Below are 25,169 nucleotides of genomic sequence, written 5' to 3'. Positions count from 1 at the left end.
AAGGGAGGGGGGTGGGGGGATGGGGTAACTGAGTGATGGGTATTAAGGAGACATGTGTTTTGATGAGCACTGGGCTAATGAATCATTGAACACTACATCAAAACTAATGATGTACCATATACTGGCTAATTGAACATAATAATAAAAAAAATCCAGAACTCTTGCCACTGTAAACCCAAACTAAACTCTTTTGAGGCAGTATGATTTTCTCATTGTGACAAATATCTATTTTAAGTAAATTAATCTTCTAAATATGTGTTTGAGATTATGTGTTTTAAGAAAGAGAATTTAAAATCCTTAAAAAACCATAAAATGTTAGAATTAGAAATATTTAAATGTAACAAAAGAAGTTCTTTCATCATTCTCATCCTCATCCTCATCAAACTTTAGCCTAAATAGCTCTAAGTTTTAAGAATTCTATTAAGTATGAATGTATTGTGTGTACTTCTCTCTCTCTCTAGCTAATCTTTCTTTCTACTATGTTTGCTTTTTCCAGTTAATGACATGAAAAGAAGAATTCAAGTTCCCCCTGAATGTCACAGAATATTTTCCTATTTTGGAAGGATGTTGGACTTCCATAAGTTCATTCTAACATCAACATTCTTTGAGTTAATGACCCTTCCTGATTCATGAACATTCATCATTCTGGGTCTGCAAGAGTATCGGTTAAACAGAGTGGATCAGTTAAGCACAATTAAGCATAGTGGAGCTTTTATAACTTTCCAATTTTCTGCTCACCATCCAGCAATAAACATGATCAGAAAAAATAATTTCTCTCTGACTCCCTCTTTTTCTTCTTTCTCTTTCTCCCCTTCCCCTTTTGGCTTTAAAGGTAACCTGTATTAAAAGTCTTTTATGATGTATAAATATATTATGAATTTTACCTAACAAAATCTTTAAGCATTCAGATAAATAAAGTTAAATTTACACATAAGATACCTTCTATCATTTGCCCACCCTCACCTTCCTCTCAGGATTTTTAATAGGATTAAGAACAGAGTACTTCTCAGCACTCTGAGACTTTTTTTACCCCATGGCTAGAGACTGTCTTTGAATAAAGTTATTTGCTGCAAAGCATGTAGCCTATAGCCAAGCGTTAACCTGGTTTTCGGCAGGGCACAGGTATCTTTCAGTTAGATGAAACACTAAAGTTGAATTATGTCTGTCATAGAACTGCAATAGAAAATACGTATTCCCCGAAGTATATTTTATTTATGCTGTATCACCATAATCAAAACCTGGACTCACATTGTTAGAGTCATATGTGAATTTGTACAGACACTGGGTAAAATGCCATACACTCACCCACAATGAAATATATTAGAGTTTTCAGTGAACATGCCAGATTAAAAGTAGTAATATATTTGTGAATTAGAATTTTCTTTTCTATTTTGCTGAGAGTAAGGGGTAAAGTAGTGAGTTCTAGTTTATACTGACATGACACACCCAACTCAAATGGATTCAGTCCTGAAACCAAGGATAGATCTGAACTAAATATCTCTAACAATTACTATGAAATTTAGGAAGCTACATACATTATAAAATCATAAATCACACCCCACAAATATTTACTTTACTTTTTTTTTTTTTTTAAATTTTATTTATTTATTTGAGAAAGTGAGAATGAGAGAGAGAGAGAGCACATGAGAGGGGGGAGGGTCAGAGGGAGAAGCAGACTCCCCGCCGAGCAGGGAGCCCGATGTGGGACTCGATCCAGGGACTCCAGGATCATGACCTGAGCCGAAGGCAGTCGCTCAACCAACTGAGCCACCCAGGCGCCCAAATATTTACTTTTCAATAGTAAAATAGTGATATTATTTTTAACATGGTATCAGTGAATATTTCATTATTGAAATAGTCTAAGATTCACTTCAGATTTGAAAAAGATGAACATGAAGTTACAAAAAAAGCCACCAGTTCTGCTTTAGGTCAAGCTCCATCTTTTTCCTGGATCGTAGAAACACCATCCTCACCTCAGACTTACATCCTTTCAATCTACCCTCCATATAGTCTCCAAACTGACTCTTAGACATTGCCAGCATGATGTTGATATTGCGAGGCTTAAAGCTTGTTACTGAGGTTGTAAGGTCTACAAGGTAAAGTGGAATTTTCAGATAGCATACAAGTGCTCACTCCATATGCCCCTGCTTACTTTTCCAACCTCATTTCTCAGGTCCTTTCATGTCCCTTTTGTCCTAAAGAAGACCAGTTGTTGCTATTCCATGAACACACTCCCTCTCACACTTGTTTGTTTTGTTTTGTTTCTGTTTATTTTATGTCGGCTCCAAAAAAATCTTTTCAACTTTTCTACTTAGCTTACTGATAACCTCTTCTAAGCTGCAGCCTCCACTGAATTTTCAAATGGAATGAATTACTCTCTTAGTTATGCCCCATTCTTTCTTGTACCTATTTTTGTAGGACTTCGCTGCTTTATTACAAGGGGATGTATGCCTATCTTCCTTTACTAGAAAGGCTATAAGATCTCTGATGACAGGAGACACGTGAGGTTTCCCTTTATTCTCTCAGCACTGAGCACACTGTGGGGAAAACCGATATTCATCAAAGGAGAGGAGAAAGGAAGGAGGGAAAAAGAAGGAGGAAAGAATCATTGAGTTAGAAAATTGTTGAGGTAGGAAAGCTTGATAGGGTCTATTTAGAGAGAGGAGAGGATATATACTAACTATAGTCTATTGACTCAGACACCATGTGAAACATACATAATTTTAAAAAGAGTATGAAGTCTCATTTCATTCATCCATTCATCCACAAAATATTAAGATTTCAAAATATCACTTTACTAGCCTGAACAATGGAAGGAAAACTGGAGATTCAAGTTAACATTAATTGATTTTTTTTGTCCTCCAAAATTCCAAATCTTAAGAAAACCTTGACCTCTAATTTCATCCATATTTAATTTTTTTTGCATTTGTATCTGTAGTCTCTCTATCATAGAAATGGGCACCTTAAAGTTAATACATAATCGAATAATTGAGTAAATACATAAATTTCAATTATCTCTGGGTTTAAAATGGAGTGATTAAAATAAAGCTAGATTATTCTAGACGGAAAGAAGTCTCTAATTGAGAGTAAACATTCCTTGATGAATTGTGGTGATCATTCCTTTTTCACAGATTAGCTTATTGGATTTTCTTTCTTGATTTATTTTTAATAATCTAATATTGAGTTGTTTTTATTTTTTAGGTCTTTTTTCTTTATCAAAGGTAGTTTTTTTGTTGTTGTTGCTTTGTTTTTGTTTTTTTTACTTATTGCTTACACAAGTAGGAAAAATACCGGATTTTCACTTTATAGTCTCCCCTCATAAACTACATTGAAGTTCAGAGGTAGTTATCAGAATATAGTTGAAGAATGAGTGGTCTGTACAGAGAAGATGTAGTAAGAAAGGAGTTAGATATGTTGATACTATCATCCCTTAGTTTTCAGACTCAGATTGTCTCCCACCCAGTACTACCCCTTGTAACTTCCAATGCTTACTCACTCTCTGTCTAACATAATTCTTCTCCCTAAACATGACCTGTTCTAGGTCAGTTCCCAGTCTTCTAATTGTTGAACTTATTCTGATAAATATCACACTTGCTTCAGGTCTGACTTTCTGCCTCATTATAAACATTTTCCTCCTTCTGTACAGGGTGGAGCCTCTTAGACTTACCACTCTTAACATTTTCCCTGCTTTCTAGTGTCTTACCTATTGGGGGCTTTTTTCCTCATCTCTACCATCAATACCTATCTATACTTCCGCTCATTTGTAGCTGCCTTCAATTCCTATAGTTCATTCTCTTATTGAACATTGGTATCTGGTTATTCCCTGGTCCAAATCCCCTCCTGATATTTAACTTATTTACCTGTGTTGAGCCATGGTTCTTTTTTTTTTTTTAAAGATTTTATTTATTTATTTGATAGAGAGAGATAGTGAGAGCAGGAACACAAGCAGGGGGAATGGGAGAGGGAGAAGCAGGCTCCCCGTGGAGCAGGGAGCCAGATGTGGGGTTCCATCCCAGGACTCTGGGATCATGACCTGAGCCGAAGGCAGACACTTAACGACTGAGACACCCAGGCGCCCCAAGCCATGGTTCTTGAGTAGTACTGAGGTAACAACATGTCACTGACCTTTTATTCCTAAACATGCCTCTGTTAAAAAATAAATAAATAAAGATAGGGGTGCCTGGGTAGCTCAGTTGATTAAATGTCTGCCTTTGGCTCAGCTCATGATCCCAGGATGCTGGGATGGAGCCCCATGTTGGGCTCCCCGCTGAGCAGGAAGCCTGCTTCTCCCTCTGGCTCCTGCTCATGCTCTCTCTTGCTCTCTCTAATAAATAAATAAATAAAATCTTAAAAAAAAATAAAGAGAAATTCATGGAGCTCTTATAGAATGAATGAGTTGGCCACTCAGACACTGATTGGGGGTAGAAATTTCCATCTGAGCCATTCAAAACAGACATACAAATTCATAAACTCAATGGATGGGAGTTAAATAGGTTTAGGGGAACTGACTCATCAACCAGACATACAATAGATGAATGTGAAACCAGAAAGCCAAATTTATTAAGTTACAATGAGAAATATAACTGGGAGACAAACTAGACAATTTTTGCCTCTTTTCAGCTCATTGTCTTGATGGGAAAGTAAAAAGGTATTCAGAATATTTAATAACGGTAGAACCAGAGCAAGGGAAATGAACTGGAAAATCTTCATAACAATTGCCCGATTGCCCGCATAGTTTGATGTATCTACCTTTTGAATAAGAACATATATAGAAAAAATTGTCAATGTAACAAAAGTCTCACCCTCTGATGGCAAGAGATACATTAAGACTCTCTAGATTAAATAAATACACTGTATATTAAGAAAATTTCTCAAGTCATTGCAATTACATTGATTACATTTCTTCATTTCATTTAAACAATAAAACAGTTGTCTGTTTATAAAGAAAAAAAGAGATTGCTATGAAAACAAGAGAAAGTGTTTCTGTTAGTGATTTGCCTTTGGCTATCAGTCAGCTAACCTGACTGATGGCTTTAAAAGAAGAGATGTGAGTAATGACCTAATGATAGGAAAATAAAAAATGGAGGGAAGCATGTGGCTCCCTTTCCTGGCATACCTATTAAGCTTTCACAATTAGAGCTGTTTAGTCTCTGCCTACCAATTACACACCACCTCAGTGGGCAGGATGAATAACGGAACAGAACAAAACAGGATCTCAATACTATTACTGTGAACTTCAGAATTTTGAAGCTTTTGAGTGTTTGGGAGTCATGTCTAAAGTACATAATTGTTTTGCTTTGAGCAAATAAATTTATTCTTATTTTAGTGTGAGCTCCACCTAATGTTCGATTTCTTTTATATGTTAGAGATTATTTTTAATCATATCTTTTTTTTAGAAAATGCATCACCTCATTTCTGTTATTAACTGAAAGATCAAGCTGCAGATCAGGAATTAAAAGAAGTTGAAAAAGCCCTCATATCCTAGTCATACATTCAAACTACAGCTGTATGAGTGTCCCTAAAACAAACAATATGTACATATTGCTTTGAGATAATATTCTGTTTTTACACACAAATTCTTTAATTTTATTCTCAGATCATCTTGTAAGTAAGGTGATTTTATTTTTATTCTAGTTTCATGGATGAAGAAACTGAGTTCCAAAGCTTGAAAGGCTTACTCACATTAATACAGCCAGTTAGTGAAAATTCAAGACTCGGATGCCATTTTTCTAATCATGAGACTATAAACCCTGGTTTCCCCAAACAAATTTACAAAAGGTAATATCACTTTTGTTAATTTTGATATTTAGATCCCTTAATTTACATGCCTCCCCCCTTCAAAATAAACCTTGTGGCAATGAAGAAAGATGTCGTCTTTGAGATGTTGTCAAAACATACCCTTGTTTATAGCAGTGGTTTATAGCAGATCCCTGAGCAAGTCGGACCATGAGAGACTATGGACTCTGAGAAACAAACTGAGGGTTCTAGAGCGGAGGGGGGTGGGAGGACGGGTTAGCCTGGTGATGGGTATTAAAAGAGGGCACGTTCTGCATGGAGCACTGGGTGTTACACGCAAATAATGAATCATGGAACACTACATCAAAAACTAATCATGTAATGTATGGTGATCAACATAATAAAAAAAAGAAAAAAAAATATCTTGAAATTTTCTTAAAAATACCAACACTGATATCTCTAGAAATTCTAATTTATTTGGATCGGGTCCTGGCCATTGGCATTTTTAAAGTTTCATAGGTTCTTAACTTTAATATGTAGAGAGAGATAAGAACTACTGTTTTAGGGATCAGAAGTTAGGATTAAACCCATTTTTCCTTTTTTGACTCATCCTACCTATATGTACTAATGGCCTCCACTCATGACCAGTCCTGCCTCAATAACCACTTGTTTCCATGTGGGTGGCAGAATAGTAACTTTCATATTGTTTGATACACAGGCATTTCTTTTTTCAAGCCAGGATATATATGCCATGAATATATATATATATTCTCATTCTTTTGAAAGGATTTAAAGATCAATCTTTGCCTCTAAGAAAAGGGAATTTCTTTTTTTAGGTTTTTTTTTTTTATTGTTATCCATGTACTTAATAATATTTTGTCTTCAGTTTTGATAGTTTAAGTAAATGAAGGAAAAGGAAAAGGAGAGAAAAAACATAATTCTGGAGGGAAATTATGAAAGTATGGATATTAAGTTATGGGGCAGGAGTATAATATTTTTTCTTCGGTTTTGATAGTTTAAGTAAATGAAGGAAAAGAAAAAAGGGGAGAAAAAACATATTTCTGGAGGGAATTTATGAAAGCATGGATATTAAGTTATGGGGCAGGACTGGTGGACACAGACAAGGGAATCCTAAAGACATAGGTTATATTGGGAAGACTTACTAAAGAGATAAGGCTTATTACTGGAAGAATTTGGTTACAGTGGAGACTATTGAGAAATCAAAGCAGGGATTAGAGATTATCTAGGAATCTGAGCCTTCACTAGAGAGACAATCCTATCTCTTGCCCAAGGCCTATATTAGTTGACCTCCTTGTCTGTCTCAGAAGAGTCACTTCTTATAGTCCTTCAACTATTGATTGCCAAATATGAAGCATACTTTCTTATTAAATATCACCGCCATTCTGAAACATACATATTATATGCTTATTTTGTTGATGAGAAATCTGAATTACTTAGGGGGGTTAAACTGCTGCAGAAGGTTACATCAGAGCTAAGTTCTGACTGCAAATTTATTTGGTGCTAAAGCCCAATGTCATTCAACCATATTAGCATTTCTTTTATTTTTTTAATTTGTTTTAAAGATTTTTTTTTTATCTGACAGAGAAAGAGAGAGAGAATGAGCAGGGGGAAGGGCAAATGGAGAAGCAGACTCCCTGCTAAGCAGGGAGCCCCACATGGGGCTCAATGGAAGGATCCTGAGATCATGAACTGGGATGAGGAAGATGCTTAACTGACTGAGCCACCCAGGTGCCCCTATACTAGCATTTCTGAAAGTGTATTTATGGAACATCATTTTTGTGAAATGTTAATATGGTTTGGGGGATTCTACAGTCAAAGAGCATAAAAATTATGCCTGTCATTTCACTCTTTTAGAGATTCACAATATCCATAGCATAGCTGTGACAAGTTCCATAAATGACTTCCTTTACTTTGCTTACACTTCAGTTTCCCTACTTACTTGACTGAGTACTTCCCCCCCCCCCCCGGAGTACTCAGTTACACTTGTGACAAGAGTTTGGGAAATGCTGCCTTTTGTAAGTCTCCCTAGGGAAAAGTGTCTCCCTAGTCTTATTACTCCTAAAACAGGACGCTGGCCAAGGCAACTGCCACAATAAAGAATCTGTCTAGTTCCTGTTACCTAGTATTGCAGTCCATCCATCTTCCTCCCCTGTGATTAAATCTACACAGTAACCTCATAGTACATTTATGAGTGTTGTTGATATCCATTTAACTCCTGCTATCTCTTTTTCACAGTGATTCCTGCACACCCACAGAGAGCCTTGAGTTATCTCCATTTACTAATTTTCAGCTCCTCATTGCTATGTTTTATGTGATGGTGAGTCTTTATTCATCCCAGACACTTTGAAAGACATTTGAGATGAAAAAAAAATGAAACAAAAACAATTATATCTAATCATATAGAAGGAAGTAGAGTGGTAAAAACACAGACACTAAAAGATAATGAGAATGTACAGCATCAATTCTTACTGAGGGTGAGTAAGCTCAGAAGAAGGGGAACACAAATAGTTGGAGGTTTGGGGGCAGCTTCACCAAAGAAGTAATGACCAAAAATGAGTTTTGAAATATAAAGTGTTCTAAGTTATGAATATGGAGGATTTGAATAGAGAAGAGAGAATAGGAGAGAGGAAATGAGAGAGAAAAAGAAAATAGGAAGAGAAAAGCATGAAAAGGGAGGTAGATTTCATTATAATTTAAACAGAACATGGAACTATATGATAAGTCAATATCGATACAGAGGTAATAGAAGGCACAAAGGCAAATTTTGAAGGATCTTTTTGTCTTTTAAAGTGGAACTCTGAAATTTCTGTTTCTCTTGCATCTATTCTCTTTTTTTGATATCAGCACCCATCTTTCTTTTAGAACGTTTCTCCTTCTCTCCGTGTAGTAGGGCTATTCATTGTAGAGTCCCACTCCTGCCCAGGAGACTCAAGTCATGTCAAACTGTTTGGTTCTCAGTTACTAAGCAAAAGAGTTTTTCTACTTCTTCATAGATCACAAAATATATGTTGTGATGAGCACTGAGTGTTATATGTAAGTGATGAATCACTAAATTCTACTCCTAAAACCAGTATTACACTATATGTTAACTAACTAGAATTTAAATAAAAATTTGAAAAAAAAAAGATGCAAAATATAAAGATGCTACCTCAAAGCAAACTATGGACATTATCCCTAAGACAGAGCAAAAATCTAAAAGAATGGCATAAAAAAAAAAAAAAAACAGTCAATATATTTTTCCAACATCATTATTATAAAAGATAACTATAAAAGAAAATAATATTATTACCTAACTTAAATTTCTAATAGATTTATATAACCGGGAATTGATTGCATCCAGAAAAATCCACTATACAAAGGAGTCATGCCTCTTTTCTAAAGGCAATAGAATGCTATGAATGGATTTGAAGTGGGCAGACCAACAAGGTCAGAGTCACATTTTAGAGAGATTAATTTGTTGGCAGTGCATAGGATAGGTTAGTGAAGAGCAATCTACTGGCACAAAATCCATCCTGAGATTTGGAGTGGTAATACAAGTGAGCTTTGGCAGGATAAACTAACATATTATGGGGCATTTTTTTTTAAAGGTAGCTTTAGATAAAGGGATGAGTTACTCCCATGTCAAACCCTTCAGTGACTCCTCAGTATAAACCTGACACTTCTAAAAGTCCTTAACACTGCTTGCCAGGCCTTGAATAATATAAAACCTGCGTATTATCTTACCTATGAACCCTGCTTATTATCTTACCTAATTCTAAACTACCTTCTGTGCACACTATGATTTAGCCCCATTTGCCTGTTTGGTGGGAAGAAACATAAACCTTGGAATTTAACCTGGAAAACAAAGAACAGCAGCTCCAGGTGATTATCAGGTCTCAGCTGATTAAAATGGCTATGAAGATTTTGCATTTAAAGAAATAAAGAAACTATTAGGACACTGTGTTGTGTCCTCATCCCCACAGACTTTGTGGTGACTTTGGGTTATATCAGATCATTTGTAAACCAGGTGTTCAAATCTATCTGAAGTGGAAGATGGCTTCACTCACTTTAGGGAATTGTACACTGAACCATCTTGTGACACAGGATTGTCCCCGAGACCTTAACCTCATCAATTCTATTGCCTTACTGTAAAGAACTTGAGTGATTTTATTTTCAGGTACAATTTCTACCCCTCAGACTGCCAGATTCCAGGTTAAGAATCTCACTCTTGCAAAACCTGATTAAAGTAAGCAAATTTTGTTTTTTAGATTTCAAGGTAAAAAAGTCTCCACCTCCGAATAATAGACGTTTTCAAATAGCCAGGTATTTCTTCATTTAACGTAATAAAATTGTGGAAAAGATAATAGGGGCAATTTTGAAATAAATTTATTTAGTGGTTCTTAATGTTCATTTTCACTCTTCAACTCCCATTACTAGATTTGTTGCTCCTTCTTCCAAGCCTGCATGGGCATTAAATAGTAATTTTCCCCTTACCCATTATACTACAATCTATTTAATTAAAATAGCTAACAGAATAATTTTAAAAGTGATTTCACTTAGTTGTGCATTTAGATTCTTGACTTTTTAATTTTCTTTTAAAAAAAATGTTAAAAGAAGCAGAAAGGTTTGGACATATTATTTCTTGGTAACCATCAACTTATAATGATTATTTTTCCAGCAAAAGGAAGGATCAAGAGAGAAGCAGATAAGTTTTTCCCCTTTTGCATGAGGTACAATGCCTCATCTATATATGATAAGAAATTGGGATCATTGTCTTATTCAAGGTTAAAAAATCCATTATAAGTTAGGAAGAATTATGATTGTATTTCTAGGGTTAGATGACATATAGCCACAAAGAAAACTGAGGGTAAAGAGAACATTTTATTTATTTCTGAATCCCTAGTGCTTAGTGTAATGCATGGACCACACTGTTCAAGATAAATTTATTGAACAGCTTTTATATCAATATTGGGGAACAATCTTATTATACATTATTTGTATTGTTCCAAGCCTCCATGATGTGAATGGAATTTCTGCGCCATTTATTTCATTGGGACTGTGCTTATTAACAATGATATTCAATTCAGTTTCCTATTAAATTGGTGTCTCAAAATTTGGTTTGCTCCCAGCTGTGCAGTTATTACATTACTACTTTAAAACTCAGAATCCAGTTATCTTTGAATTCAATTTCTACTATACAATATCATAAAACAGCATAGAACAATTACATTTAAAAATTAAAAAGCATCAGAAGGCACCAAGAGACATGAAATTCTAGAAATAAGCAACAAATATCCTTACTGAAAGTACAAATAATAAATAATCTGATTATATTATCATTTATAAAATGAAAAAAAATGAAGTAAGTAGATGACCAGAGAAAAACTTAATTTGAACAAACACATACAAAACAAACAAATAAAAGAACTATTAATATTTCATATTGGATATTTCTAGATTAAATGTTAACTCAGAACTGAAATGTTATGATTGGATAAACTGTATGATTCATAAATAGACAATTATGATTAATTTCACATTGTGTTCACTTTCATAAAAATATTTTCTATGTTCTATAATATTTTAATTATATTATTCCAAGTAATATTGAAGGATATATGAAAAAAATCAGACTATGTCTACTAAATTCAGTAAATTAGTCCTGTTCAAAATGTGGCATTAAGTTTACTTCTCTCAAATATAGACTCTAAATATAAGATTAAGTTCCTATATTCTGCCTTAATTATAGATGGGTTCTGTATCTATGGCACCCAAACTGTGCAGACTTTCATTGTATTTTGTCAATTTTAGGAACTTCTTATATAACTATACCACATGAATCAAGCTTAGTTATGATTATTCATAGCCTATGCAAATAATGCTAACAAGAACTAGAATATTAGACTAAAATGCTGCATAAGCTAGAGCAGGTTACTTTCTCAGAAATTTGTTCTCCTTTACATAGGCTGGGTAATCATAATTTTGTATGCAGCAATGACATCAAAGGAAGGACTTAGTCTTACAGAATTTCACCAGCTGTCAGACTGAAAGCAGGCAATAGCTCTCCATATAAAGTAAATGACTGCTCAGAAATCATGCAGACCAAGAGGAAATCTGGGGTAAGGATGTTCCCATCATTTGTGATGCCTAGATCAGGCTTAGACATATTGGCTTAGATCAGTGGTTTCCAACTATTTTATGCTCAGGATTCTTTTATACTCTTAACTATTGAGGACCTTACAGAGAACAAACTGATGGCTACCAGAGGGAGGCATGGGGGTTAGTATTGTAATAGTGTCGAATGGTGACAGATGGTAGCTACCCTTGTGGTGAGCGGAGCATAACATACAGACTTATCGAAACACACTATCTTGTACACCTGAAACTAATGTAACATTATGTGTCAACTATACTTCAATTATAAATTATTGAGGACCCTAAAGAACTTCTTAAAACGTAGTTATATCTATCAAGAGTTAGCAAAATTAAAATTAAGAAATTTCAGCATATTTATATATGAATTCCTTTAAAATGGAAGGAATAAGTCTATTGTATACTTTATATTGCAATTTATATTTTATTAAATGTAATATATCATTTATATAATAATTTTCCCATAAAATAATAATTTTTAAAACTAAAAATTAGTGAAGGAAGTGGAATTATTTTACATTTTTATAAATATAAAATCTGTCTTATTAAAAGACGGTCAGATAGTTGTACCTGCTTCTGTATTTAATTTCCTGCAATATGGTACATGACTTAGCCTCTGGAAAACTCCACCCTATACTTAAAAAATAAGAGTAAAAATGGAAAATAAAATCTCAATATAAGCATAAAAATAGTTTTGACCTATGTACTACTGCAAACATCTAAGGAACCCCTAAGAGTCTCTGGACCAAAGTGAGAATTTGGATAATTGGTTCCCAACACTGACTGCCATGAGAATCAATGTAAAGGCTTGAAAAGATATAGATGCCTAAAACAATCTGTCAGAGCCTGATTAATTAATCTACAAAAAGATTTGGATATCAGTAGTTGTAAGTCTCCCATGTGTTTTTAATATGCTTCCAGGGTAAAAACTACTAGCTTTGAAAAATTGGGCAATGAGATATATCTTCATCTTAATGTTTTATAAATTTAGATCATCTTCACTTTCTGGGATTTTTTTTGGTGGGATTGTAGATATTTAAAATATTTGTGGCATTTAACATAAAATTAGATATTACCACGAACACATGGATGAAATATTACCCCTATGACACAATTTTTCTCAGTGAATAAAGAAGAAAAACTATGTTAGACTTTTTTATAGGGATACGAATGGATGATTTACCAAACAGTCAAATAAAATCTAAAGTTTTGTTCCCATGCCCAGAAAAAAAGTCAGACAAAGGTATCATTCTTTTTTGTGATTTAAATTATAAGACTGTTTTCATGACAGGAGAATGACATGTAGCTGATAAAGACAATCGTGTATGAGTAGAATAACTCACAACAGAGAGAGGGAAAGAATAATATTATATCCATGAGTCTTTGCTGTCCATCAGGGCTCATACTTTCACAGATATATTCCGGCTTCAGAGAGACTATGTATTCTGAATAATCAGATATGAGCAAAATACAGCACACCCATGATTTGTCATTTTCTAAATATAAAATAAGTTATTCACAAGGTTTTAAGATGTATGCATTAAAACTGGAGCATTGGTATTACTGATTTCTGAATCTGAATTTTCTATCACTTCTAAAATGCAACATTGGTGACAATAATTTTCTTTTCTTTATTCAGACCTTGCTCCTTTAAATGATTTCATTGCCTCAGAACCCTTATCCTTCTTAAGTACATTATTAGATCAGTGGATCTGAGCTGGGGTTGATTTTTTCCCCAAGGGATATTTGAGGATATTTTTGGTTGTCATACCTGGGGAAGGAGGTTGCTACTGGTATCAGGACGTTGTGGATAGAGTCAGGGTACTGCTGAACATCCCACAATGCACAGAACTATCCCCCCAACAAATATGGCCCCAAACGTCAATAGTGCCAAGGTAAAGAAACTTGCATTAGATGATATCCTGACAATTCATGTCTTGTTAGCAGGTCATTATGAACATATAAGACCACTAAGTAAGTTTCACTGAGTAATACATATAAATTCAGTTCCAGTCATTTCTAAGTAAATGAGATGGATAAAAATATATTGTTTATTAGCAAATACTACTCATAGATTAACCAAATAGCAGTGAGCCTGAAGAAAACTGATCTATCTATAAATGATTGAAAGAAACCTTTTATTACCATATGATTTTAATGCTTGAGTTCTATTTAATAGATTCCTCTCCTTTTTATAATCTAGGCAAATACTTTCCCATTATTAATTATTTAGCAGTAGTATTATAATACTAAATCATTCATAATAGAGTGCTACAGATATTTGATTTTTGATTTAACTCATTAACTTTCAAGATGAATTTGACTACAATTAACTTCTACACAGAAGGACTGACTGAACAGTACCTTATATATTGATTGGAGGGACCCTGCCAGAAGCATGTCTACAAGAAAACTATTTTCCCTGCAGTCCTGCTCTAAAAGCTACTATTCCACTATCTTTTTACAAGTATTTAAAGGACCAAGCCTCTAGAATTGGTATATAAAAGGTTAAGTACTCCTGAGAGAGGAAGCATGATTTGATTATCATTTTATGACTGCCTAGTCATCTAGAAATTTCCTGAGGTAATAGGGAATAAGAGTTTTCCTAAGTAAAAGCACAAGAATTCTAGTAAACTGAGTTAGGATATGTGGGAGTAGAGATGCATTGAACCTTTATTCCAAACCTTATCTTGTAGCTTACCATTTTTCTATTTCAAAAGCTGGACTATTTTTCTCCTAAAATAAATTACTGCTTTTAATCAAGGGATTTTAAGAAAAGGTATATAGAGTATGACTATTTGTTTTAGGAAAAAAACAATCATAAAAATGTAAACTAATTTGAAATGAATCTACTTAAAAATAGCTCAGATACATCACATTATATTAAAAGCCCTCTTTTACTATGTATGGGACCAGTAATTAGTTAGTAGAAATAATGACAGAGTTGCTAAAGAAATTGACAGGTTCTCTGAAGTTGGGAACCTAAACATAGGAGATACTTGTTCCTAGAACATAGATTTTTCAAGTGAGAAAGCATTTAAGAGCAGCTGATAGCAGAGGGAAAAGAAGGCACTGTAATAGGGGAGTGTGGGTAGAAGATTGGGCAATCCCTGCCCCATAGCCCTTAGAAAGTTCTGAAGATGACCTCGGTATTTCCCTGTGTCTTCATTTAAAGGGTCACAATGATTAGATAATAAGAAAGGACCACTATAAATGCCCATATATTTATTTATTCATTTTTTTAGAGCGAGAGTGTGTGGGGGAGGGGCGGAGGGAGAGGGAGAGAGAGAATCTTAAGCAGACTCCATGCTCAGCGCGGAGCCCCCGGGTCTCCATCTCACAACCCTGAGATCATGACCCCAGCCACAATCAAGAGTCCAACTGAGCCAACCAGGCGCCCTGCGCATCTATTTTCCAAGTGAGGAATTGCTCTTTCCAGAGAAAGGGTTGAGATTATGTGCCATACCTGGGATTAGAGGGTCATTTGGCTGACACAAATTTGTTGAAAGAAAAAAAAGAGAAACACCCTAAAATTTAAATAAAAACAAAGAAAGAAAGAAAAAAGGGTCATTTGGCTGGATCTCTATGAGAGTGTCCTGATATTATCAGGGACTAAAAAAAAACTGAACACCAGTCTCTTAGAAAACTGCATAGACCCTCTAAGTGGGGTCATCATTTTGGTAGGTGACATTCATAAGAGGATCCAAGAAAGAGAGTAAAATCAGGAATGCACTCCCACTACCACCATGATTAGCAAGAGACTTCAGGCTTCTGTCATCTTCTTCCCCTTTCCTCAGGGAAGTCCCAAAATAGATTGTGCCAGGGGACGGCATGGAAACATAGGATAAGACATTTCAACTGGACTGTACAGGACTAAGATACCTAAATGTTTCATACCTAAAATAACTGAGAAGCTATATGAACTGTTTAGCTTGTTGTGCAGGGATTGTGAAGGGTAATTTAATAGATCACAGTTGAAAGCAATGACTATTGAAAAAGAAAATCACTTTTATTTTCCCCACCGAATTGAGAGTGCTCAATTACTGATGCTAGGGTTAAGAGATGAGGGAATTTGAGTGGGGATATATTTATAAATTTTCAGTTTATTAGTGAATATTTTTGTGCTAAGGTAACTTTCATTTCCCTCTGTAATCTCATAACTGTGGGTACCTCGTTCGTAAACACTTGAATAAACACTTGAATAACATGAACCTCTTGGGTGCTTTGGGTTACTGTACAGTTTTATTCCTGTTGAACCAAATTGGGATCAACATTAATAATTCATATTTCTACTAAATTGTTAATTTAGGGCACCTGGGTGGCTCAGTCAGTTAAGCGTATGGATTCGGCTCAGGTCATGATCTCAGGGTCCTGGGATCAAGCCTTCCATCGGGCTCCCTGCTCAACAAGTAGTCTGCTTGTCCCTCTTCCTCTGCTTCAACTCCCACTTGTGCTCTCTCTCTCAAATAAATAAAATCTTTTAAAGAATAATTTGTTAAATTAACTTAAAATTTTAAGAAAACAACAGCTGTAAAAATCTTGATATATTAGAAGAGAAAAAAAGATTCTACTCTTTTGAGGTGAGTGGTGTTGAACTGATTATTTAAAATTAAAAAATGTTCTTTAACCAGTGAGCCTAAGGGCAGTCCCAAATATGATTGTTTATGTTCTCTAAATCAATATTGTTCTGTAGGACACTAATTTACAATTCTTTCTCAAGTGATACTTAGACTAGTGATATTTATTTATAATTGTAAAAGTGCTTTGGGATACATGTCTTTGTATCATAGCATGAAATTGTTTGTCATTAATCATCAATTATTTATTGAAAGCCTACTATGTGTCAGGCACTGTTTCAAATAATGGTAATATTCTTGCAATCGTGGTGTTTATAAGTTTGGGGAGTCAGCAAAATAATGAACCAATAGAATATAGTTAAGTAAGTGCTATGAGAAAAGCATGCTTAGAAAAAAGCAGAGAGGAGCCACCTTGGAATTTTAGTCTCAGTCTGGAAAATTTAGGCTTTGAGAAAGAAATGATGATTTTGCTGAGTTTTGAAAGAGAAAAAAGAGTTTGAGAGATAAATCAGTCTGCAAAAGGATTTTCCAAGAAACATGTATTAAGCTGATATCAGAAAGACTTGCATGTCTTTGCACCAGATATGCTTTGTTCCTTGTGGATTGTGGTGGACATCGAGGCCTAAACTGAGGAAGGGGTCAGCTCATAAGGGGTCTTGTCAGGTAACACTAAGTCTGTTCTGGTATGTAAAAGAAGATCCTATACAGATCTTTACAGAAATTTTTAAAAGCTTTATGTACTTCTGAGAGTACAGTAGAAGGAGACGTTACTGATCCATACTCGCCTCAGCAATCAGTGGAACTGTTTTCAGTATGTGAGAATCTAGATGCAGGAAATTCCCTTTATCAGGCTTGGGAGGTTAGACGCATCTTTTTAAGTAATTACCTGTATAGACATGTAATAGTCACCACTATATCTTTTATAGCACGTGTTTTGTCTCTGAAATGGGTATTAGCACCATGGGCCAAATTCGTCATGAACTACAGCCTGACTATCCCATAGTTTCATGTCAACATAGCAGTGCAATAGAAAAGTACTTGTTATGCATGATTTACAAATCCAATGGGATATCAGATGTTAATATTATTTACCTGCCAACATAGTAACAAACGTTAGAGACATGAGTAATATAACCAAATGTGTGTGTTTTTTTAAATTCCAGTTAGTTAATACACAGTGCTACATTAAGTTTCAGGTTTACAACACTTCCATACAACACCTGGTGCTCATCACAAGTGCAACCTTTAATCACCAAAATATGTGTATTAATGAGTAAAACACACATTAGGACTAATAGTTTGCCAAACACAAAATTTAAAAAAAATAGAAAATGGAAGAAAGATTTTCTTATGTTATTTTTATAGAAAATAAAATCTAATTTATTTAGATAAAGTAAAAATGCCCTGTCCTTCATGACAAAGATAGCATTAATATAGGTTTACCAGGTTTAGAAAATAAAAATACGGTGAAAGTATGACCCCTGTAAAATTTACACTTTTCCTTTCATTGTTAAGAGTATACCTTCAATAAATAACTGTTTTGCATTCCCAATTTATCCTTGTAAGCAACATTAATTACAAACCATTTAAAGCTTAAGGGATATTAAAATATAGTCAATCTTAATAAATATCAATAAAACAAATATTCAAGTTGAAACATTTGGCTAAATGAGTATACATTTTCATATATTTTCTGATTTTCTATATTTTCTATATTTATGAGTTCTTGGAAGTTTAGAAGATATATAGTTTAAAACAAACAGCATAAAAATAATTGGTGATTTTTAAATATCACTTTAATTTTTGGAGACACTTCTTTGCAAGTATAGCAATGTTGGATCCCAGGAGGTATCCTTTAAGCATTCCAAGCTGTTAAAATCCTAGATCTAGTTATTCTAAGAATATAGAATATCTACTACCACTGCTGATGACCTCCCAAAAGAAGCAAGAAATAAGTTTTTGTTGCAACTCTATTTCTCCTATTTTTTTTTAAAAGTAAACTCTATGCCTGTTGTGGGGCTTGAACTCACCGACTCTGAGATCAAGGGTCACATGTTCTACCCACTGAGCCAACCAGGAGCCCCTTTCCTATTATTCTTAACATAACCTATTTTGCCTATATTTTCTAAAATTCTATTTGTATTTAAATTTATAATGTGTGGTATTAGTTAGGAAAGGTTCATTCATTCATAAGTCATCATCATTCAAAGGACATTTGGTACTGAACTTCAGTAAGTAAAAAATTAAAATTCATGTGATACCTTCCCAAAAGGAAAATAAAATCTACTGTACCTATCCTATATTATTATTACTTTTTCTATTCCAAGTATTTTGTGTAGAGTCTGTCACATTTGTGATTTAAAAAATAATGAAATTCCTCTGTTAAAAGGTGATGATGTTAGGTGCATAAAGCAGTAGAGTTTCCAATATATATATATGTGCTGCCGAAGTGAGCACTCCAATATATATAAATGAAAAAACAGATAATTATTTTTAAAACTACTGCCTTCTATGCCAAAACAAACACACAAAAGACAGAGATTTCATTCAGACTTTAGAAATCTGAAATTAAAAAAAAAATGCAAAAACAAAAAATTAAAAAAAAAAACACTTCATTTAGAAATTGTGATTCAGTATGTTAAGTTCAGTAATATACCAAAGTATATACATGCCTTAGAATTGGCCCTAGCACATATTCCATCATGTTTTTCTTACATCACCTACAGCTTATATCTTACTATGAGCTAAACTCGCTTTCCAGAAATGTCTCTCTTTCTCCAAAATTCTTTAGAACCACATGTTCAAAGTCTCCACTGTAGTAACCATTCTTTTAAACTTACATGTTTGTTATCGTCTGTTTGTTTTAAACATAAAGAACACCTGTCATAGCTCCCAAGAATAATCAAACAGAGTATTTGGGTGATTCAGATCTCTTTTTCAAGGTTCAAAAACTTAAGTTTTATTGAAGCCATGGAGGCTGTTCATCATTTAAGCCCTTCAGCAACATCCATAAAAGGCTGATTTCCCCAAGCACATGTAGTTCAGCTTAGAGATTAAGGAGTTAAGGGGCCATTCCTATCTATCTGCTACATAAAAGTTAAAATTAAATTAACCTTTAGGACTCAAGGTATTTGAAAATGAGTAAAATCATTAAATAATTCTTACACTAAGATAAACCAAATTCCTATGATATAGAAAAACAACTGTAAAAACATCACCTCTCAAACATAGGCCATTAACCAAAAATTGTTACTAGAAGCAAATCAATAGATTTTAGTGTTTTAATTTTTAAATAAAATACTATGGATTTAAATAGCACCTGAAGTTAGAAAAAGAAAGGAAACCTATAGAAATTAATTAAGCGAGGGGCACCTGGGTGGCTCAGTCGTTAAGCGTCTGCCTTCGGCTCAGATCATGATCCCAGGGTCCTGGGATCGAGCCCTGTATCGGGCTTCCTGCTCCACGGGAAGCCTGCTTCTCCCTCTCCCACTCCCCTCTGCTTGTGTTCCCTCTCTCGCTGTCTCTCTCTGGCAAATAAATAAATAAATAAATCTTTAAAAAAAAGGAAATTAATTAAGCTAAGATAAGGAATTTATAAGTCATAAAAGAAATAAAGTAATATTTATAACTGTAGTGAAGAGGCCTGTAAAAATCAACAATAAAAGTCAAATTTAGTTGCTAATCAAATGGGAATTTAACAAATATAGGGAGATTTGAAAATAACATTATAATACAGAACTCTATTCTAAAGTATTTTAATGAAATGGGTGTTTTCTAAAAGACTTCGGCTCAGGAAGTGAGAAACAGACAGAAATAAAACCATAGAAGGACTTTTTTTTTTTTTTTAAACAAAATGACGTCTCAATGAGTGCCTCTGAAGCAATGACCAGGCCTAGATTGTTTAACATGAAAATATTTTCTTTCTACTAAGAACAGTTAATTCCCATATTATAAAATAGATTTTGAGCTAAGAAAATGATGCATAGATAAAAATCTTACTTTATAGAGTTTGCATCACAAAGCACGCATACAAAATAGAAAAGCACAGAATATCCTCTTTACTAATAGTAAAATAATCCTAAATAATGTCCCAGGATATTCAATATGCAGTATTTTAAAATTAAAATATATGACTATTAAGTATTCTTTATACTAAAAAGAATTTTTTTTTTTTTTGCTATTTTAAAATCTATTAACATAGCAATGGGTCACATTAAAAAAAAATAGTACTCTCCTTCACACATGGGGAAAGATTATGCAATGCATTTATACTTATTTAAACATGATAAACAAAATCTATCTCAACCCAAGAGCCTAAATACATCTGCAGGTAATTCCCAAGCATTATTTCCACTAAAATAATGACAATTAAGAATGTCTTCACTCACCCACATTATTAACAATTTTATAAAAATTCTAAATGAGATGTATAAGAGCTTCTAAAAACATATATAAAAATAGGAAACAATCCCAACCCAATGAAAAGTGAAAAAAAAATGTTAACAGATAATCCACAGACTTGGTCAATTAATAGGATCTTAAAGTATGTCAGCATCACTAATAATCACTAAATGCAAATTAAAATAATAACATCCCATACACATTATTTTGTTAAAAATTTCAAATCTGACAATTAATTTCCAATATGAGAAGAGGTGCAATGGATACTCTAAAATTCTCATGGAAATGTAATTTACACATATTATCCCTACAGAGGTGCATTATGCTTATGATCCAACTTGGATGAGACATACAAAGTAACTCTTAGAAGACCTTAGAGAGCAACCAATTCATTATAGCATTTTAGAGGGAAGCATATTTTAACAAAATGTAACATATTATCTTAAAGTCAACAGTGACCCATATCCTAGAGTTATCACCTTTGTCTTGTGAAATAAAACAGAAAAAATAATCCAATATAATATAATATGGAGATTTATTTATGGACTAAAATTATTTACATTCCATTTCTGTATTTTTCAATATAATATGTACATATTCTGAATCACCAATATTAATTTACTCTCTACTTCTCCATTTCGCTGTAATATCTAACAATGTAGTGCTTTCTATTTCAAATTTCCCTTAAGTAATACAATAATGGAAATATTAAAAATGCTGAATCATGAAGCTGAAGTTGTATTAACTTTTAATTATGTTAATTAATCTCATATTTTCAATATAATTACACTATTGATTTTCCTGAGTTCTTTCATTTTAATATTATAGACCTTCTGTTTCAGATGTTATTACAGTTTGAATATTGTTATTAGATGTTTGTGTAATTAGTTATGTCATATCATATAGGAACCATGATTGTATTCTTTACATATTCTATTTGTACTATTTTAATATAAATGCTCAAAACAGTTAATTTCTATCTTTAGATCAAGAAGTTATATGAAAAATTACATTTCATACTCAATAGCTATTATAACTCCAATTAGATCTTGGTGGGTTTTTTTATATTTAATTAATTTATTCCTCTTAATATTAACTAAAAAATATAAAATAACATTCACATTCACATCATTAAAATGTTCTTTTTATACTAAATGTTTAATAAGGTTAAAAGAAATTTAACAATTGTCCAATGCTTATATAATATGAAACTGAGTATATCATATAAACATTTTATATCATTGTTCATTAAATTAATGCCAAAGGAACTTTCATTTTATTTCAATGAAATATGTATAGAAAAACAAAGATTCTTCCTGAATAGCCTGAGGATTAACTTTTTTTTTTTTTTTTTGAAAGCAGGTTTTTGGCAAGACAAAATCAGAGAGGGAGACAAACCGTGAGAGACTCTGCTGGAGCCATCACAAGAGACGTTTGCCATAACAATCTAGTACTGGTAACCATGACTGGGATCCCTGGATCTGGCATCTCACTAATACCAGTAGAATGGAATCAACACTGTGATAAGTACATTGGCTATCAGTTATTTAAGCCAAAATTTCCTCTTATTGCGTGTGTGTATATACACATGTACATACATACACACATATACAAACAGACATACACACATGTGTGTGTGGATCCTTTGTGGAAAGATTGATATTATCTATTCTTGTCTATATTTCACTTTAGAGATGAATAATTAAATAGTATTGCTTTTTTGTGTCACAGTGCTTTACAGTTATTTTAGTCTCACGGACATATTTTTTTAAATTTAATTTTATTTCAATTCAATTAGTTAGGGACTCCTAAAAATAATTTTAAGATTTTGGTATTCTTACAATAGAAAATAGAGCAGTATAAAAACCATAGCTTTAACCATGAGTATATGAGTTGATGAAGTGATTGTTATATGATTATGGAGGGTGTATCAATATTAATGGCTTCTGATTAATGAAGTAATTATAATTGGTTATATAATTGGTTTCATAATTACATATGTGATTGCATGCTTATTATTTGCTTTGCTAATTAATTTGTCATATATTCTATGCTTCAATATACAAAGAGAAACAGGAAGTAATATGAATTGTTTAAGTTGGAAATATGTACTTTGCAATCTCTAAATGCCTTGAAATGTTACACTCTTAATTAAGTTTGGAGAAACAGTTCTCCTCATCTATACAGGTAGAAGAGGAAAGTTTTACATCTCTGCCTGAGATCTGGGTAGAAAGAATAAATGTTCTGACAACTTGTAACTAAGAAACTATTTTGAATACAAATTTGGGTGTGAATTTACAATGCTCCTGTGACATAGGAACTATAAAGAAAATAAACGAAAATTAAAAATTATCCCTAAGGAAGTAATAATCTTGAGTATGTAAAACAGAAAAATCATTGTACAGGAAAACATATTCTAACCAAGCTGCACAGGATTCCCAGGAAAAACATTGCTATAAATTAGACTCAGTTAAACATCAAAAAATATACTGAGAAAATATTTATTATGAATAAGGATTAAAGGTTAAACATATTGTAGGATTTTAGATAATAAAACAGTCTGATAGACTCTATGAATTAAATAAATATAAATAAGGTATCTAAAAAATTGAGTCCATAACAGAAACAAGACATCATGAAAAATAAATTTAAAAAAATGGAAAAATTACCAATTAACACTAATGTGAAACTTCCTGGAGTACACAAAAATAGAAATGTACATATGGTAAGTCATGCAATTCTTGTGTGAGGTACTCAATAGCTTAATAATATTAATTTTCCCTAAATTTGTAAATATAATATATTCTCAGTGAAAATATTAAAACTTTTTTCTAGACAGGTTGATTCTCATGTTCATATGAAAAAATAAGCAAATAAAAGTAATGAGAAAAAAATTCTTTTTTGGGGGAGAAGCTGTTTTATTTATTTATTTTATTATTTATTTTTTGTTTTATTTATTTTTTTATGTATTTATTTAACTCTAATGTATTACTTGTTTCAGGGGTACAGGTCTGTGATTCATCATTCTTATACAACACACAGCGCTCACCACAACACATACCCTCCCCAATGTCCATCACCCAGACCACCCCCTCCTCCTCTCCCCTCCCCTCCAGCAACCCTCAGTTTGTTTCCTGAGATTAAGAGTCTCTTATGGTTTGTCTCCCTCTCTGGTTTTGTCGTTTCATTTTTTCCTCTCTTCCCCTATGATCCTCTGCCTTGTTTCTTAAATTCCATATATCAGTGAGATCATATGATAATTGTCTTTCTCTGATTGACTTATTTTGCCTAGCGTAATACCCTCTAGTTCCATCCACATCATTGCAAATGGCATGACTTCATTTTTTTGATGGCTGCATAATATTCCATTGTGTATATATATGCCACATGTTCTTTATCCATTCATGTGTCGATGGACATCTAGGCTCTTTCCATACTTTGGCTATTGTGGACATTGCTGCAGCAGCAATGTCCTATAAACATTGGGATGTACATGCCTCTTCAGATCACTACATTTGTATCTTTGGGGTAAATGCCCAGTAGTGCAATTGTTGGGTCATAGGGTAGCTCTATTTCAACTTTTTGAGGAACCTCCATACTGTGAGAAAAAAATTCTTAATAAGTAGTATGAGTTCTTGCACTGTTGATGGGAATGCAAGCTGCTGCAGCCACTCTGAAAAACAGTATGAAGAGTTTCCTTAAAATGTTAAAAATAAAATTACCCTAGGATCCAGCAACTGCACTACTAGGTATTTACCCAAAGAATACAAAAATAATAATTCAAAGGAATACATGCACCCCAATGTTTATACCAGCATTATGTACAATAGCCAAATTATGGAAATAGCCCGTGTCCATCAACTGATGAATAGATAAAGAAGATGTAGTATATGTATATGTATATAATGGAATTATATATATATATATATATATTTTATTCCTATATATATTCCTATATATATATATTCGTATATATATTCCTATATATATGTATATGTATGTAATGGAATTATATATATATACATACACACACATACATATGTAATAGAATATTACTCAGCCATAAAAAAGAATGAAATCTTACCATTTGCAACAACATGAATGGAGCTAGAGAATATTATTTTAAGTGAAATAAATCCATCATAGAAAGACAAATACCATATGATTTCACTCATATGTGGAATTTAAGGAACAAAACAAATGAGCAAATGACAAAAAAAAAAAAAGAAACAGAGAGACAAAACAAGACACAGATGTTTACTATAGGGAACACATTGATGGTTACCAAAGGGGAGGGGGGTG

This window comes from Leptonychotes weddellii, chromosome 8, assembly GCF_054177405.1.
Source record: "Leptonychotes weddellii isolate Sample4059 chromosome 8, ASM5417740v2, whole genome shotgun sequence".
Taxonomy (NCBI): domain Eukaryota; kingdom Metazoa; phylum Chordata; class Mammalia; order Carnivora; family Phocidae; genus Leptonychotes; species Leptonychotes weddellii.
This window is presented reverse-complemented; position numbering follows the sequence as displayed.